General features: G+C 41.2%; 1 protein-coding gene and 1 pseudogene across 2 annotated transcripts in view; one reads left to right on the top strand and one right to left on the bottom strand.

Moving 5' to 3' along the window:
- The window catches only part of DENND5B (DENN domain containing 5B), a 192,394-nt gene that overhangs the window by 67,575 nt on the left and 108,188 nt on the right, over nucleotides 1-16,631 (top strand). The gene's annotated exons all lie outside the window — the stretch shown is intronic.
- Nucleotides 180-551, bottom strand: LOC100961230 (annotated as a pseudogene).

Below are 16,631 nucleotides of genomic sequence, written 5' to 3'. Positions count from 1 at the left end.
CTGGGCTTAGGTGATTCTCTTGCCTCAGCCTCCCGAGTAGCTGGGACTACAGGCCCCTGCCACGATGCCTGGCTATTTTTTTGTTGCACTTTGGCTGGGGCCAGGTTTGAACCCGTCACCTTTGGTTTATGGGGCCGGCATCTTACCCACTGAGCCACAGGCGCTGCCCTTAGGTTCATTTTAGAATCCATAAACCTTAAGCTGCTCCTCCTTGACAATGCCATCCTCCAAGAGGAACTGGCAAATATTTTTTCTTTGGTCACCTTGAAGCTGAATAACCTCTTCATATTCAAGATGTTCAGTCACAGTACCATTACAGGCAAATTTCTTTTTGAAAACTTTCACAAGTTTCTTTTTGTCATAATTATCTGCAGTGCCCTGAACAGTAGTTAGCATCTTCCTGCCGTTTTATTGCTGGATTTTTAGATGAATGCAATCCTCAGTCCCTGCCGGGAGTAAGTCATCGCTCTTGGTTGCATCAGCAAAGTGGTTGAAAGATTGGAGGTTTGGGATAGTGGACATGCAATATTAGTGTGAGGCCGGAGAGAGGATAAAATTCTTGTGGGACCAGCCCCGATCACCGTGTCAGGAGGCTGTAGTGAGGAGAAAACAGAAAATCAGGAACTTTTAGTAAGTACAATGCATTCTAAAATAATGATAAAAGGTAAGGTAACATTACAGTTTTCAAATTGATACATATCTTTTTGTAAAGATATTTGGAATATAATGGAAAGGCTTTTTTTTTTCCTTTCCTTTTTTTAAGAGAGTGGAAACTAAGGCCTATATAAGTTGCCTTAGGTTGTACAACCTGTATTATAAAATTCCTGAGAGGGCTGAGCACAGTGGCTCCTGCTTATGATCCCAATATACATAAACCAGTAAGTAATACAGTTGTTTATTATCAAGTATTGTGCATAATTGTATGTGGTACACTTTTATGTGACTGGCAGTGCAGTAGGTGTGTTTACACGAGCATTACCACAAACACCTGAGATGTCAGGGCAGCCATGAAGGCACTAGGCCAGAGGAATTTTTCAGCTCCATTATAATCTTGAGGGTCAGTCATGTATTCGGTCTGCATTGTGAAATGTGATGCAGCACATGACAGTAGTTGTCCTGCCAAAGAGGGAGAGGGAATTCTATCTTTTAGGGAGACATGTAGGAATATTTACTTCCTGTTCTCTGAAGCCAGGCTTACACTTACTAAACTTAATCAATGACCTATTTTTTTTTTATTGTTAGGGTTTTAAAAAGCTTTTCTATAGAGAATTTTGAACAAGTACAGAAGTAGAATAGTACAATTCCCTTTTCTCTCAAATGTTAGCAAATATAGAACCTCCGTAAGTTGACTACTCAAAGGACTATAACAAACTGGTCAACATAGGTTGACTATAAGAACTAGGCCTGCTGTACTGATAGCATACATGTGGTGTATGTCTAGTCTGTGAAAATCAAATCTACGTAAGGAGGTAGTCAATGTAGGGAGGTGGTCATCTATGGAGGTTCTACTGTAGTTTACATCTGAATGGACAAACGAGATGATATATGGATAAACAAAACTATTTAATACATTTTATGTTCATAAACAAAGGGACTTAATACAAAACAATTGCTATACAGAGTTACTCATTTTGAAAGAGGGATTGCCCAGAACTTTGTGTAAATTACAAAGTAAAGTAACATTAAAATTTTCAAATTGATAAATACTTTTTGTAAAGATACTTGGAATATAATAGGAAGGCCTTTTTTTTTTTTTTTTAAGAGCGGAAACTAAGGCCTTTACAATCTGCTTTAGGTCGGACAACTTGAATCATAAAATTCATGAGATGATGGGGCACAGTGGCTCATGCCTGAAATCTTAACACTTTGGAAGGGCAAGGCAGGAGAGTCACTGGAACCCAGGAGTTGGAGACCAGCCTGGGCAACATAGTAAGACCTATCTCTGCCAAAAAATTTTTAATGAGAAATTAAATTATGAGGATACAGGTTTAGGCAAGAAGATGGGGCAAGGCAAAACATTCATAGACTATAGAAATAACATAATCTTCTGAGTACTGCTGAAAGAACATGGTAACAATTGACTGTGACCCTAGGGAATTGGAAATACTTGTTTTTCTTCTTTAAAATACTGTCTTATGTAATAAAACTTACTTAGGATTTGAAAGGTTTCAGACTATTCAAAATTAAGAAGTACAAAGAATTTGGGGCAGTGCCTGTGGCTCAAAGGAGTAGGGCGCTGGCCCCATATGCCGGAGGTGGCGGGTTTAAACCCAGCCCCGGCCAAAAGCTGCAAAAAAAAAGAAAGGAGGCAGCATGCCTATGGCTCAAGGAGTAGGGCGCTGGACCCATATACCAGAGGTGGCAGGTTCAAAACTGGCCCTGGCCAAAAACTCCCCCCCCAAAATAAATAAATAAAAGAAGCATGAAGAATTCTACAAAAGTGTGTACTCACAGTTCTTATCTCCTGTAGTCAGGATGGATGAGATTCATAAAATCTTTAGAAATGTGACGGTATTGAGTCAAGTTATTTGCGTTGAGTTTAACCTACTGTGTGACTGTATTTGTACATAAAACTTACCAAATCAGCAACCAATAAGTCTATAAAAACAGACTGGACATCTTTTCTCCAAAGATTGGAACAAACACACTGAAAACCACATCTCCCATTGCCTTTCCAGGTTGAGAACTGAGGAATTTGGTAAAGTGGAGGGGAAGGGGGGACTTGTAATATCAGGCAAATGCTAAAATGGTATTTTGTTAGAAGGAACAAAAACTTCACACATTACTGTTATAAAAGATTTAAAGATTTTTATTTATAAACTTGTATTACCAAGCTTACCCTATTTCTGAATATTTAGAAGTAAAAATGTGTTATACTGTGAGGGGCCTAGAAGTGAGGACCCCTCCCCCCAGGAGAAATAAGGTACCCAGTCTTTCATTTCTAATACCTTCCTTCAGTTAAAGGAACAAGGGATACTTGGAGAAATGGCTGATTTCTAGAAGTGGAACAGGAAATATGTAAGGTGAGCCTGGAACATTTTTACACTGCCAGAAATTAAGGAAGTACTAAAAAAAGACCAAAAATAAGGGCAGCACCTGTGGCTCAAAAGGGTGGGGCACCGGCCCCATATGCCAGAGGTGGAGGGTTCAAACCCAGCCCCAGCCAAAAACTGCAAAAACTGTAAAAATAATAAAATAAAAAAAATAAAATACACAACGCACAGATAGGGGTATACCAAAAGGGCACAAAAGCCAAATAAAGAGTTCTCGATCGCCAAAACTGGAACAATTTGAGCAAAAATATAAAAGCACATTGAATTGTGACTCAAAATATAAACTAAATATCCGCGAGTCCATACTGATGTACACAGATAATCAGATAAATCAGTAAATTGGTAGAAGAGACAAATCTCTTCTGCAGAAGAATATCCTATAATTTATATAGATACTCCACCCTCAAGGAGTACCCTTAAATGTGGGCCAGGTATAGTCACTTCCATCTAAAAATCACAATGTAGAGGCTCGGCACCTGTAGCTTAGCAGCTAGGGCGGCAGCCACATACACCGGAGCTGGTGGGTTCATATCCAGCCCGGGCCTGCTAAACAACAATGACAATGACAAAATAGCTGGGCCTTGAGGCGGGTGCCTGTAGTCCCAGCTGCTTCAGAGGCTGAGTCAAGAGAATGGCTTGAGCCCAAGACTTTGAGGTTGCTGTGAGCTGTGACGCTACGTCATTCTACCCAGGGCGACAGACTGAGACTCTGTCTCAAAAAAAAAAATCACAATGTAGAAAAAGAAAAAAGAGGAACTTTATAGTGGAGAAACCTTAGAACAGGGGTCCTTAAACTTTTTAAACAGGGGCCAGTTCACTGTCCCTCAGACCGTTGGAGGGCTGGACTATGGGCTCCAGGACATGTTGGCTGCTAAGTAGGACAGGCAATGGTGGCAAAAACACCCGGCAGGCCGGATAAATGTCCTAGGTGGGCTGCATGTGGCCTGCAGGCCATAGTTTGAGGACACCTGCCTTAGAAGCACTATCTTGGCCGGGTGACCAAGGTTAACATCCACAGGGATAAGCCATGTTGACAGCAATGAACCCTTGATATGATGCAGTGAAAATGGCACTTTACCTCTGTGGTCGTCCTCTCCCAAACCCATAACCCTTCATTTGTCTGAAAAACATCAGACAAATCCCAGTTGAGGGACATTCTACAAAATACCTGACCAGTATTCCTCAGACTACCAGTATCATTTAAAACAGGGAATATCTGGGAAACTCCCAGCCCAGGGGAACTTAGGGAGGCATGACTACTTAGACGTAATGTGGTATCGTGGACGAGATTCTGGAATAGAAAAAGGACCTACGGGAAAAGCTTGGAAAATCTGAGTAAAGTTTGAACTTTCATTAATAATAATGTACTAATACTGGTTTATTAATTACAGTAATTGGCTTTACTGTAATTAATGACAGTCCAGCCTTTTGGCTTCTCTGGGCCACATTGGAAGAAGAGTTGTCTTGGGCCACACATTAAATACAGAAACACTAATGAAAGCTGATAAGGAAAAAAAGGTCCGTACATATATTTCATGATACCTACCACCACAGATAAGCAAAAAGGTCCTCACATAATAATCCTAATTATGTAGCAGCCCATCCAGAGAGTCTTAAACTCGTTAGCAGAACCCAAGTTTGCCATCACTAATATAGAAAATGTACATACCTAAGTAACAAAATGTCGTTTTTGGATTTCTTAAAAAATTATAAACATAAAAGAAAAATGGGCAACAAAAAGCTAGTGGGTTATTTGACACTGTATCTGAGAAATGAATGTGTCACTTATCTGGTTCAGTGGAAGTAGTTGTGATTCTCCGTGAGTTCTCAAAGCACTCAGCAGATATTTTGGTTCTAATTTTACTCTTAATTTGCTCCATTCTTGAGAAGAGTTGCTTGCAAATGTAGATGCTGCCAAAAAGCAATGGCATGAATAAGGCATGATTGTGAACCATGGGTATTTGTCTCTGGGGAAGATAGGGGCAGGACCCATAAAAGTCCAGGAAGGAGACTTCAAATTTAAGTTGAAGGTCAGATTGCAGCTCTGTACGTTTGTAAATGCTCCAAAATATTTATTTTTCAAATTTTTACATTAAATCGAAAGCAATACTGCATATTTTTCACTGTTCACAGGATTGAGTTTAGCCAATGTGTCAAAATGCATAAAACCATTTGTCTTAATTATGAGCTTGCCATAATTTCAGTTTCATTTGGAATGCTGTCATGGTTTGAAACATTGTATTGATAAGTTGGTTTTCACCTTGAAGACTCATTTTTAACTCATTTAAATGAGTATTTAAATTCACTAAACATGCTAAACCTGTAAGTCAGTTTTCATTGTCAAGTGCTGGCACAAATTTGGTTTTTGATACCATAAGTGACTTGATAACATGTCGCGAATCATAAATTTTTTCAGCATTTGACCTCAAGTTAGCCATCTTAGTTCTGAAAAGTAAATGATGTTGCCATAGTCAGCATCAGTACTTTAAAGGAATTCCTGGAATTGTTGATGATTCATTCCCTTGGCCCTTAGGAAATTCAGTCTTGATGATGATTTGCATGACATTTTCCATTTTTAAATCTTTTGCACATAGACTTTCTTCATGTACTGTGCAGTGATACTTCATCAGCCGTGAATTTGGGCAGCAGTTCCATCATCTTCTGTCAATTTTATAAGTCTCTCTCTTTTTACCTACCATTGCTAGAGCACCATCAGTAACTGCTCATTTTTGCTGAAAATGTTACTTTTTATTTTTTTAGATTAGGATATAAAAGTATCAGTTTAGGTGGTGCGTGTAGCTCAGTGTTGGCCACATACACCAGGGGCCAGGGAACCCGGCCGGGCCTGCTGAAACAACAGTGACAATTGCAACAAAAAATAGCCAGGCATTGTGGCAGGTGCCTGTAGTCCCAGCTACTTGGGAGATTGAGGCAAGAGAATCGCTTAAGCCCGAGAGTTTGAGGTTGCTATGAGCTGTTATGCCATGGCACTCTACCCAGGGTGACAACTTGAGACGCTGTCTCAAAAAAAAATAGCTGGGCTCCTGTAGTCCCAGCTACTTGGGAGGCTGAGGCAAGAGAATTGCTTAAGCCCGAGAGTTTGAGGTTGCTATGAGCTGTTATGCCATGGCACTCTACCCAGGGTGACAACTTGAGACGCTGTCTCAAAAAAAAAATAGCTGGGCTCCTGTAGTCCCAGCTACTTGGGAGGCTGAGGCAAGAGAATCTCTTGAGCCCAAGAGTTTGAGGTTGCTGTGAGCTGTGACACTATAGCACTCTACCCAGGGCGACTGCTTGAGACTCTGTCTCAAAAAAAAAAAAGTATAGTTTATTTCATGTTAGAGAAAGGGAAGAGAGTGGAGGGAAGAGACAATCATATCTGCCATGCTTTACCTACATTGCTTAATAAGCTCACCATCAGTAAATGGTTTTAATTTTTTTTTTTTTTGAGACAAGAGTCTCACTGTGTTGCCCTTGGTAGAGTGCCATGGCGTCACAGCTCACAGCAACCTCCAACTCTTGGGCTTGAACAATTCTTTTGCCTCAGCCTCCCAAGCAGCTGGGACAACTATTTTTTTGTTGCAGTTGTCATTGTTGGTTAGCTGGCCCGGCCTGGCCCGGGCTTAAACCCACCAGTCTTGGTGCACGTGGCTGGTGCCGTAACTACTTGCTACAGGGCTGAGCTGGTATTAATTCTTTTGCTATTAAATATGCTACCACATAACTCGCTTTTACAATAGAATCTGTCTGAATTGTAACATTTAAAAAAAAAATTTTGTCAAGAAGGCAGATTCTTCATTTCCACTATTTTGTCCACACGAGCCTTCATATGCTTAGAATTTGGCAGCATGTTTTTGCATATAATGCCTTTTCAAATAATAGTTCTTGAAAACTTGCAAATTCCTACAAATGTAGCAGAATGCCTTACTATTTGCTTTGACAAAAAAGTAGTTGTGTGCCTTCTTTTCATAGAACAATCTTCATAATTTTGCTTTTTGGGGAGGGGGGTTCTGTTTTCTTTTGAGATGCTGTAGAAGCCATGCTGGGATTAAAAAAATAATCATAGATAAGAGACTATGTTTACTTTTATTATGAAAATTAATTGACAGGAAAATGCAAGCAAAGTTTGAGCCTTTCTACACATCTTAGCTCATAATACAGGGCAAGGTGGTGGGTGAAGTGTGAGGAAAAATGTCAGGAGAGCATTCTGGTTTTCTCTTTTTTTTTTTTTGAGACAGTGTCTCACCCTGTCATTGTGGGTAGATTGCTGTGGCCATCACAGTTCACAGCAACCTCAGACTTGTGGGCTCAAGCGATCCTCTTGCCTCGGCCTCCCATGTAGCTGAGACTACAAGTACCCGCCATAACACCCAGCCAGTTTTCCTAATTTTAGTAGAAATAGGATCTTCCTTTTGCTCAGCTGGTCTGGAACTCCTGAGTGAAGCAGTCTACCCACCTTGGCCTCCCAGAGTGCTAGGATTATAGGTGTGAACCACCATGCTGGCTCTTACCTTACTTCTAAATAACATTAAATGCCTGATGTTGCAATGGTAGGCTGAAATGTTACTGATAATCTCTCTGCCTTACCAAGTCACCACGAGCACATGTGACGTCTGATGGTGTCAATTCGACTGTCTGCACTGGAAGCTGCACACCACAGTGAAACAGTAGAAACTGAAGTCACACGTGTGTGCAAATAGTGTGTGTGTTTATTTTATGTGACACTGTGAAACAACGTTGTCGTCTACAGAATTCATGCTGGAGAACTCTACCCAGGGCAACCGCTTGAGACTGTCTCAAAAAAAAAAAAAAAAAACACACCAAAAATAAAAACCAAAGATAATAAAATTCTGATTGTGTGACACTATGATAGCCATCAGATACAAAAATAATATATTTGAAAAAGTTGGTATCAGATTTTATAAATCAACACTAATTTTCAAAGAAATAAAATGTTCTAAAGAAAAGGGGCTATTTTTATTCCTTAAATTTTAGTTGATACAGTCAAAGTTTTGAAATGAATTTTTGCAGCTACCAGTACTTTAAATGAGTCTTACAAATTCTGGAGTGTATAATTCAGAGTTGAGAGTACAATTTCCATTCATGAATCTATTTATTTAACAGATATTATTGAACATAGGTGCCAGGCACAGTATTAAGTAGGTGTTTGAGGCTACAAGGATGAGTAATAGGTTGAAGAGCTTAAAGTCTAAAGGCAGAGATAGAATTCAAGAGTGTTGATGCAATATGGTAACTAGATAGTACGCTTAGCAATTATGAGAACAAGTTCCAAGAACTTCACAGTTCTGGCTCCTTATAAAAAAAGACATTATATTCACACATTGTGTGCCAACCAAGAAGAAAGAGAAGTGCTCTATCCTGAGCCTTGCTGTCAGGAAAAATTTTTATTTTAATACATCAGTTAATACATGTGTAGTACAATGTTTGTATGATGGTGGTTCATTTAAAATTTAAGTTCATGGAAGTTTTTAAATGTTGGGACATAAAAGTCATCTGTCCTAATTTTTACATTTTATAGTGTTATAGAAGAAAATCTTCTCTTTCTGTACAGATCAAGAAAGGTTTCCCTGAAGAGGTTGCTTCTAAGTCTACTCTTAAAGACGTGTAGAAGCCCCATAGGCAGACAAGGAGGAAGGGCTGTGGTAGGCGGAATCCTAGAAATGGGCCCAAGGATTTCTGCCTCCTGGGTATGCATTCGGAAGAGCAGTCTGGTTTCTGCTGTGAAGGAACAATACAGATGTAATTAAGATTACTAATTGGCTGGCCCTAAAATAGGGAGAGTCACCTGGATTATCCAGGTGTGCCCAGTGTAATCACATCAGTTTTTTAGAAAAGAAAAACTCAAATGAGACAGAAAAGAAAGCAGAAGAAAGCCAGACACAGCGGCTCATGGGCTATTCCTAGTGACACAGCAGGCTGAGGTGCGAGGATCACTTATGCCCGACACAGCAGGCTGAGGTGCGAGGATCACTTGAGCCCGGGAGTTTGAGGCTGCAGTGAAGTGTAATCCTGCCACTGTATTCTAGCCTGCGTGATAGAGTGAGAACCCTTACTTGGGAGGTGGTGGGGTGGTGGTGGTGGGGGACAGAGAAGAGAAAGCGGAAGAAGTATGACGGAAAGGAAGTTGGACAGATTTCAAGTATGAGAGCAGTTTGATCTGAGACATAGGGGCCATATGCAAGGAAGAGAGAAAGGCCTTAGGTGCCAAGGGCAGCTGCTTGACAGCTAGCAAGGAGACAGGGACCTAGCCCGTCTACTATAAGGAACTGAATTTTGCCACTTACCTCAGTGAGCTTAAAAGTGGTTTCTTTCTCAGAGCCTCCAGAACGTAGTGCAACTTGTCACTAAAATGGTTTCAGTATTGTCAGATCTGGGGCAAAGGCATTAGCTGAGCCATGGAAAACGTGAAACCATGTGAGATGGTTTGTTTGTTTTTGAGAGTCTCTATTGCTCAGGCTACAGTGCTGTGGCATCAACCTAGTTTACAGCAACCTCAAACTCTGGGCTCAAGTGATCTTCCTGCCTCAGTTTTCCAAGTAGCAGGGACTACAGGCACCCACCCCAATGCCCAGCTAATTTTTCTGTTTTTGGTAGAGATAGAATCTTGTTCTTCCTCAGGCTGATCTCAGACTCTGAGCTTAAGGGATCCTTTTGCCTCAGCCTCTCAGAGTGCTAGGATAACAGGAGTGAGCCACCACACCTGGCCAATGTGGGTATTGTAAGCAGTTAAATTTGTCATAATTTATTGTGGGAGTAACAGAAAAGTAACACATGGGGAAAGACACTTCAAGAAGTTTAGCAGGACATGGTACTTAGTGGGAGCCTCAGAAATTGAAACTGGAGGTCAGGTATGGTGGCTGACACCTGTAATCTTAGCATCCTGGGAGGCCTAACTGGATGGATTGCTTGAGCTCAGGAGTTGGAGACCAGCCTGGGCAAAAGTGAGACTCTGTCTCTCCTAAAAATAGAAAAACTATCTGAGTATGGTGGCACACACCTGTAGTCTCAGCTACTTGGGAGGCTGAGGCAAGAGGATTGCTCAAGCCCAAGAGTTTGAGATTGCTGTGAGCTGTGATGCCAGAGGCATTCTACCTAGGGTGACAGGGTGAGACGATATCTCAAAAAAAGGAAGAAATTGAGTCTGGAAAAGTAGGTCAAAGATAGATCATGCTGTTCTTTAAATGCCTTCTAAGGAATCTGGACATTAGGTGGCAGGAGACTGAATTTGTGAGATTGGTATTGTAATCACTTTGATTTTCCTGAGGAAGTAAGATAAATTCTCTTAACTCCCTACTTCCTTCAAGTTTGCTCAAACATTGCCTTCTAGTGAGGCCTACCTTGGTCACTCTGTTACTGTAACCTGTTCTCTGTACTGCCAGCTTGCCTCACCCTACTTTAACTTTTCATTCCACTTTTCATCTTCCAAAATATTATGTAATATAGTATATTTTTTGTCTTTCTCCCTTTAGAATATAAACTCTTTGAGGGCAGGAATTTTTTTCATTTTTGTTCACTGTTCCACTTACTATTGCACGACAAACCATTTTAAAAGCTTTGGTTATGACTGTGAACAAAATTTATTTTGCTCACAGAGCTGCCATTTGGGTGAAGTACGGTGGCAGTGTTTTATCTCGGCTTCATGTGGTATCAGGTGGGTGGCTTAACTAGGGGGAAGACACCCTTCCCAGGTGGCTCACTTCCACGTGGGCAAGTTTTGCTCACTGTTGGCAGGGAGCTGTGTGTTAGGAGCCTCCGTTCTTTTCCTTATGGGGCTTCTCTAGTGGCTGCCTGGCTTTCTTACAGCATTGTCGCTGTGCTGCAGGGGCATGGGTCTCCCGAGAACGGGCTGGAAATGCAGGACGTTTTTTATGACCTAGCCTCAGAAGTCACCTGGCCATCACTTCTGTTGTACTCTTTCTTTGAGGCAGCTACAAAGGCCCTTCTAGGTTTGATGGCAGGGCACATGGATTTCATCTCCTGATAGAGTCTTAGAAGAACAAGTGGGCTCGGCGCCTATAGCTCAACCGGCTAAGGCACCAGCCACGTATACCTAAGGTGGCGGGTTCGAATCCCCAGCCCGGACCCGCCAAACAACAATGACGGCTGCAACCAAAAAATAGCCGGGCGTTGTGGCGGGCGCCTGTGGTCCCAGCTACTTGGGAGGTGGAGGCAGGAGACTCGCTTGAGCCCAGGAGTTGGAGGTTGCTGTGAGCCGTAATACCACGGCACTCTACCCAGGGGGACAGCTTGAGGCTCTGTCTCAAAAAAAAAAAAAAAAAAAAAGAAGAGCATGTGGGATGGGAGATGTTGTTTTGGCTGTCTTTGGAAGATAGAATCTCTTGGTCTGTTATTTCCCAACAGACACTTGGTTCGTGGAGCCCCATAAATAGTACACTGGGTTCGTAGAGCCCTGTAAATCCTTGAGTGAATGAATGAATTAGAAGAGGATACAGTGTTTAACAGGGAGACTGGTCAGTTAGAAGGCTGTGGCAATATTCTCAAGCTGACTTGAGCCTCAGAATTAACAAAGTACCAGTGAAAATGAAAAGTAAAGTTGATTTGAAGAGATACTATGGCTACATGAATTGTGGCACTGTCAACAGAGGAAAAGCTTTTCGGGAAAAGCTTAGTTCAGGTATAGAAGCATCGAAGTTGAGGCTGAGGCACTGAGACAGCAAGTGGAGATTCTTGGTGGGTAGTGAGAATCATGAATTGAAACGCGGGGCTAGAAATCATCTGGAGGATTTTCTTCTGTGTTTTGCCAACGGTGGGAGGAAGGTAGACTTAATTTTTCCCATAGAGAAGAGGAAAATTCTCTTTTCCTCACACTGTACTTTTTTTTTTCCTTCTTTGTTTGTTTCATGTTGGTTTTGAAAACTCCAGAAAGTGGTTTAAATGGTTCTCCCTCCCCACCAAAGAGGACTTCATTTTTTTCTTTCTTTTAAAAAAAGTATTAGCAACTTTGGGAATCACACCCTTTTGTAGAACTAGAAAGATGTAGTCAGCCTTCTAGGTCCCTTCTCCTCCTCCTAATGGGTGTGGAGCAGGATTTTAGGACTTGCAGAACCTCAGTCTCATTTAAAACCCTGTATCTTCTAGCCTTCACTGACCATCCGAGGGGAGGGCCTTCAAAACCTTTGGATAAAATGGCACCCTCTAATGCACAGAGACCAGATACTGTTTCTGCTTAGCAAAGAATCATATCAGCTGAGCCATGCTAGCTACCAGCAACTTCAGGTAATTGTTGGAACAAGGATGCTGTGTTTCATTCTTGCAGGAAGATTCTCTCCCTGTGAATCCTGTCAACATTTTTTGCCGTACTTGCTTGCATTAGAATAATTTCATAGACTGTGACAAAGATGTAGTGTAATGTTCTGCATTAGTAAAACAAATGTATTCCTTCCTCACCTTGCAATTTATGTGTTTCCTTTGGGGAAGTTTGTTGATTTTATTTATTTATTTTTTGGTAGGATTTATTTTCTCTCTTCTTTTTTTGGGTATTGTGTAAGTCGGTTGCTGTCTGGAAGTTAAAGTGAGTTATTTGTGTTTTTGATTCCTTATGAATTTTTTTTGGTGAGAGTATTGGCAGCCTGAAGTAATTGATGGAAATGGAGGGAAAGATCTGCTTTAGCTCTGAGCAGATGATTGATGATTGTTTCTTTGAGTCACACAGCTGGAAAGTTTCAGTTTGAATCATCTTAGAGGGCGCTGCCTGTGGCTGAAAGGAGTAAGGCGCTGGCCCCATCTGCTAGAGGTGGCGGGTTCAAACCCAGCCCTGGCCAAAAACTACAAAAAATAAAAATTAAAAAATTAAAAATTAAAAAAAGAAAATACTTAAAAAAAAAGAATCATCTTAGAACTCTTGCTCTATGGTATTACTTGTCAGCTATAAATATTTTAATAGTAAGTGACTTTGTTTTGTTGTTAAAGGCAAGGGGGTAGATCTCTTGGTGTCCCTAGCAGAAAATATGTTCTTTAGTAATAGAGGAAGATTTGCATTAAATTGTATAATAAAATATAACATAAGTAATAATAATATGCTTTCCCAGAAATATTAGATAAACAACTTTCATAGATGGTAGGTATTTAACAATAAGGTATTCTTTGTGGTTGTTGGAGACAGAGCCTCAAGCTGTTGCCCTGGATAGAGTGCCATGGCATCACAGCTCCCAGCAACCTCCAACTCCTGGGCTTAAGTGATTCTCTTGCCTCAGCCTCCCAAGTAGCTGGGACTACAAGCACCCCGTTACAAGGCCCGGCTATGTTTTGGTTGTAGTTGTCATTGTTTGGCAGGCTGGGGCTGGATTCGAACCCGCCAGCTCTGGTGTATGTGGCTGGCTCCTTAGCCGCTTGAGCTACAGGCGCTGAGCCAATAATAAGGTATTTTTAATTTAGTATTAAAATGATCTATATTTTGTATAGGAGGGAACCTTGGCTAAAAGAAGTTATAATTTGCTCTAGGGCACTAGATCAGCATAGTTAACTAGAATCTTATTTTCTTGACTATAATTATTTGAAAATTATGTAGTTATTCTTCAGAATGATAAAAATCATTTACTAAGAACTGGTGAGCACATGGCACTTATTTAATTATTAATCTAAAAATGATAGATCCTTTTCTCTTAGAATGTAATGATATTGGTTATAATACTTAACTTTTGAAAGTTTTCTTATTCCATATTTTATTAGAGAAAAGGTAGTAGGACAAACACGGGTTAGGAACAAAAGCCTGTTTATTCCTTATAATCAGAGAACTCTAGATCCTGAATTCATTGCTAAGGTTTTTCCTGCAAGTGAATAATCCACTGTTGTGTTCTGTGAGTGATGCTAGGCCACGCAGTGCCTGACACTGCTGTGTAGCAAAGATGACACTGCTGTGTAACAAAGAATTTGGTCTTTGTCTTGGGTTCTCGAATTTCTGGAACCCTTGGGATTTCTGAGCGATGGGAGTGTTATGACTGATGATGGGCCCCTGGATGGCTTCAGGGTAGGTGCTGTCTGCAGAAAGACTAACCATGTGGTTATGACTGTGAACCAAGCTGGCATCTGGGGAGGGGAGGGAGTTGGAGGTTCAGTCATGTAGCCAGTAATTTAATCAGTTGTGCCTATATAATGAAGCCCCGGTAAAAACTGTGGACATGGAACATCAGTGGAACTTCCTCATTGGTGAACACATCTACGTATTAGGGAGGGGATGATGCCCCCTATTTCGTCAAGAAAAGGATATGGAAGTTCTGCACTGCCTCCTAAACTCTGCCCTGTGTGTCTCTCCATTTGGCTGGTTCTTCTGATTTGTATCCTTTGTAATAAAAATGTAATTGCAGTTCATCCTGAGTTCTGAGAGCTCTAGTGGAAACCCTCATTTATACCTAGTCTCTCAGAAGTACAGGTAGCCTGGAGACACCCCAAGTCTGGCTGGTGTCTGAACAGGGGAGTCTTACTGAGGAACCTGCTCTTAAACTTGTGGGGTCTGTGCTAACTCTGGGTGGTTAGTGAAAGAATGGAATTACAGTGTACTCAGTTGGAGTGAAGCAGTGTGACTATATTATGTCCTCATGGTTTTCCATGAATGAATGTCAGTAATTGAAGGTTATTTAGTGTTAGCTAAACTACAGCATGGTTGTTAAATTTGATCTATTCTGGGGGAAAGCTACTGTGAATTTCTTAAAAATTCAAAACATACTGGATTGATGTTGATGTACTCTTATTAAAATGCTAACTAAAATAAACTTTGAAGATTACCAGGATTTAATTTTCTTTATTGTGAATATTTCTCAGCGAGTGGTCAGTGATTTGCAGAGATCCCTCCAGGCTCTTTTGCTTGATTCCTTCCATGATCATCCGCCCACAGCTGCAGGTTGGCGGACAGGATTTGGAGGTTGTGTGTTTAGAAAGACCGACACACTCATAGCAGGTTGGAACCTGTGGTCTTTGATGAGTAGCTTGGTAGTGGATGTATGGTTTCTTCTATGAAATGTAGAGAATACCCATTAACAAATGAGTGAATTCTGTTCTATATTTGAAGAACTGTACTTGTTAGGTATTTGAACATGTAACAAGCAATGTAGAGACTCACCAGTAGAAAGCATAATACAGTCTGGGATTACTATTACAGTCAGAAGGTCAAAACACAAAAACTTGGGCTAATATAGAAACATGTAAATAAGTAATTGCTGTAATAACAACCCCAAGGTTCAATGGCTTGCAATAATAAAAGTTTATTTCTCATTCGTGTTTAGTTCATTATAGGCCAAGGGGACTCTACCTCACAGAGACATTTAGTGACCCAACTTTCTTTCCTTTTGTGACCTTCCATCTTCTAAGGCCCCATTTGCATTTTGCTCATAGGAGGCAGAGGAACAATAGATTGTATACCTCATCCTGGAAGTGACCAGCATTACTTCTGCTCACATTTCATTGGCAAGAGCTACTCATTTGAACTCCCAACCCAGAAGCAAACTTAAAGTATCTAGACTAATGTGGTTACTTGTCAGTGACAGCAGCCTGGAGAAATATTGGGAGACTTGCCCTTGCTTTGTGGGGAAAGACACTGGCCAGAGGCAATCTATGATGGAAGTGGGTAACGAGGGCGGGAACTAGCCAGGGTAATTGGGGTGGGGAGATTCGGAGAAGGGAGTGAAGTGAACAAATACGGAGCAACACCATTCAGGCTGAAAAGTAACTGCAGGCTTCAAAAGTCTTTCAAGTTTTTCTTTTCTGGCAACCCCATGGATGGGCTATGGAAACCTCCATCAGTGGTGTGGAGCTGTGAATGGGGCTCCTGCTTCCAGTGCCGATTGACAAGAAGCATGATGCCACCAAAAGGGCAGATCTCTGTTCACATAACCAGAAGAGATGCGTTCTTGGCATTCTTCCACCATCTGCAAACATAGTAGCAGACCTCTCACAATGTCCTAGGACACATTTCAGATGGTTTACAAGGGTTGAAAATTTCTGGAGTTCAGTTTTTCCAGAACCACCCATGTGTATTATGTTAAGTAAAAATATTAGTCACATTTCTTTTTTAGGGATACATTATCTTTTTTAATGTTTGTGCTATAAAGTAGACTTTGAAATCCAAATTTTACCCAGTGATGATTCACATTAGATAAAACTACTGGTAAATAATTGGTAAGTAATCATTGTGATAACCTGAACATAGCCACGAGTTCACACATTAGTCAGGGCAGAATGTAAGGTTAGAATAGAAGCTGGGAAGAATTGTTAGACCAGGGCGTGGTGTGGTGGTTTATGCCTGTAATCTCAGCACTCTGGGAGGCCGAGGCGGGTGGATTGCCTGAGCTCACAGGTTTGTGACCAGCCTGAGCAAGAGTGAGACCCTGTCTCTAAAAATAGTTGGATGTTGTGGCGGGCGCCTGCCTGTAGTCCCAGCTACTCAGGAGGCTTAGGGAAAAGAATTGCTTGAGCCCAAGAGTCTGAGGTTGCTATGGGCTATGACACCATGGTACTCTACTGAGGGCGACAGAATGAGACTTTGTCTCAAAAAGAATTGTTAGGCTCGGCGCCTATGGCTCAAGTGGCTAAGACGCCAGCCAC

The sequence above is a fragment of the Otolemur garnettii genome, unplaced genomic scaffold (assembly GCF_000181295.1).
Source record: "Otolemur garnettii isolate 467f Iridium unplaced genomic scaffold, OtoGar3 scaffold00057, whole genome shotgun sequence".
Taxonomy (NCBI): Eukaryota; Metazoa; Chordata; class Mammalia; order Primates; family Galagidae; genus Otolemur; species Otolemur garnettii.
The sequence above is the reverse complement of the archived record's forward strand: the minus strand, read 5'-3'. Positions and strand labels throughout refer to the sequence as shown.